The sequence below is a fragment of the Arachis duranensis genome, chromosome 1, assembly GCF_000817695.3.
Source record: "Arachis duranensis cultivar V14167 chromosome 1, aradu.V14167.gnm2.J7QH, whole genome shotgun sequence".
Lineage (NCBI taxonomy): Eukaryota > Viridiplantae > Streptophyta > Magnoliopsida > Fabales > Fabaceae > Arachis > Arachis duranensis.
The window spans coordinates 82,303,094-82,306,213 of NC_029772.3; positions in this window are offsets into that span (position 1 = coordinate 82,303,094).

Sequence of the window (3,120 nt, forward strand, 5' to 3'; positions counted from 1 at the left end):
AACTATTGGGAGCAACTAAGGATAAGAGCACCAAAATCACTAAGGATCAAGCAACAGAGGCAAGGAAGAGACATAAAGGAGCTCAAAAAGCACCATTAGTCCTTCAAAAAGGCGCCACTCTCACTAAGGTGGACTCATTCCTTAACTTCCTTGTTCTTATCTCTGTTTTTCGATTTTTATGCTATATGTGTGTTTATGTTTTGTGTCTCTACCTCATGATCATTAGTATTGAGTAACTATGTCTTAAGGCTATAAATAATTCCATAAATCCTTCACCTCTCTTAAATGAAAAATGTTTTTAATACAAAAGAACAAGAAGTACATGAGTTTCGAATTTATCCTTGAATTTAGTTTAATTATATTGATGTGGTGACAATATTTTTTGTTTTCTGAATAAATGCTTGAACAGTGCATATTTTTTATCTTGTTGTTTATGAATGTTAAAATTGTTGGCTCTTGAAAGAATGATGAACAAAGAGAAATGCTATTGATAATCTAAAAAATCATAAAAATTGATTCTTGAAGCAAGAAAAAGCAGTGAAAAAGCAAAAGCTTGCAAAAAAAAAAGTGGCAAAAAAATAGAAAAAAAAGCAAGCAGAAAAAGCCAATAGCCCTTAAAACCAAAAGGCAAGGGTAAAAAGGATCCAAGGCTTTGAGCATCAATGGATAGGAGGGCTCAAGGAAATAAAATACAGGCCTAAGCGGCAAAATCAAGCTGTCCCTAACCATGTGCTTGTGGCATGCAGGTCCAAGTGAAAAGCTTAAGACTGAGTGGTTAAAGTCATGATCCAAAGCAAAAAAGGGTGCGCTTAAGAGCTCTGGACACCTCTAACTGGGGACTTTAGCAAAGCTGAGTCATAATCTGAAAAGGTTCACCCAGCTATGTGTCTGTGGCATTTATGTATCCGGTGGTAATACTGGAAAACAAAGTGCTTAGGGCCACGGCCAAGACCCATAAAAGTAGCTGTGTTCAAGAATCAACAAACTTAACTAGGAGAATCAATAACACCATCTGAAATTCTAAGTTCCTAGAGATGCCAATCATTCTAAACTTCAATTGAGAAAGTGAGATGCCAAAACTGTTCAGAAGCAAAAAGCTACGAGTCCCGCTCATCTAATTAGAATTAATATTCATTGACATTTTGGGATTTATAGTATATTCTCTTCTTTTTATCCTAATTGATTTCCAGTTGCTTGGGGACAAGCAAAAATTTAAGTTTGGTGTTGTGATGAGCGGATAATTTATATGCTTTTTGGCATTGTTTTTAGATAGTTTTTAGTATAATCTAGCTACATTTAGGGATGTTTTCATTAGTTTTTATGCTAAATTCACATTTCTGGACTTTACTATGAGTTTGTGTATTTTTTCTGTGATTTCAAGTATTTTTTGGCTGAAATTGAGGGACCTGAGCAAAACTCTGATAAAAAGGCTGACAAAGGACTGCTGATACTATTGGATTCTGACCTCCCTGCACTCGAAATAGATTTTCTAGAGCTACAGAACTCCAAGTTGCGCGCTCTCAAAGGCTTTGAAAAGTAGACATCCAGAGCTTTCCAGCAATATATAATAGTCCATACTTTATTTGAGATTAGATGACATAAACTGGCGCTCAATTCCAGTTCCATGCTGCATTCTGGAGTCAAACGCCAGAAACACGTCACGAACCAGAGTTGAACGCCAAAAACATGTTACAACTTGGCGTTCAACTCCAATAGAAGCCTCAGCTCGTGTAAAGCTCAAGCTCAGCCCAAGTACACACCAAGTGGGCCCCGGAAGTGGATTTCTGCATCAATTACTTATTTCTGTAAACCCTAGTAGCTAGTTTAGTATAAATAAGACATTTTACTATTGTATTTTCGTCTTGGACTATCTAGTTCTTTTGACCATTCGGTCTTTCATGGGGGATGGCCATTCGGCCATGCATGAACCTTCATCACTTATGTATTTTCAACGGTGGAGTTTCTACACACCATAGATTAAGGGTGTTGAGCTCTGCTGTACCTCAAGTTTTAATGCAATTACTACTATTTTCTATTCAATTCGATTTATTCCTGTTCTAAGATACCATTTGTACTTCAACCTGATGGATGTGATGATCCGTGACACTCGTCATCATCCATCCTTATGAACGCGTGCCTGACAACCACTTCCGTTCTACAAGCGAAAGCTAGAGTGCGTATCTCTTGGATTCCTGATACACGACACGTGGTTGCCCCTCGCCTGACAACCAAACCTTCCATTCCGTGAGATCAGAGTCTTCGTGGTATAAGCTAGAATTGATGGCGGCATTCATGAGAATCTGGAAAGTCTAAACCTTGTCTGTGGTATTCCGAGTAGGATTCTGGGATTGAATGACTATGACGAGCTTCAAACTCGCGATTGTTGGGCGTGATGACAAACTCAAAAGAATCAAAGGATTCTATTCCAACATGATCAAGAACCGACAGATGATTAGCCGTGCCGTGACAGAGCATTTGGACCTTTTTCACTGAGAGGATGGGATGTAGCCATTGACAATGGTGATGCCCTACATACAGCTTGCCATGGAAAGGAATAAGAATGATTGAAGGAAGGTAATAGGAAAGCAGATATCCAACAGGGACAAGCATCTCCATACACTTATCTGAAATTTCCACCATTGAATTACATGAGTAACTCTATCTTTATTTTCTGTTTTATTTACTATTCAAAAACTCCATAACATTTATTATCCGCCTGACTGAGATTTACAAGATGACCATAGCTTGCTTCATACCAACAATCTCCGTGGGATCGACCCTTACTCACGTAAGGTATTACTTGGACGACCCAGTGCACTTGCTGGTTAGTTGTGCGGAGTTGTGACTAAGTGTGATTCACGTTGAGAGCACTACCAAGTTTTCGGCGCCATTGTTGATGATCACAATTTTGTGCACCAGCCACATATATCAGTTAGATATCCTAATAGCACAATAGACACACACACAAACACACAGAGTATGCATAGAAGCATAATCAGTCCGTCCCTCAGGCTCTACAAGAACAAACAACTCTGATACCATAATGTAACACCCTACCACACAGAGCTTTACGCTTAAGTCGTAAAACAGAGGTGGTATGGTATTATGGCCTGTAAAATA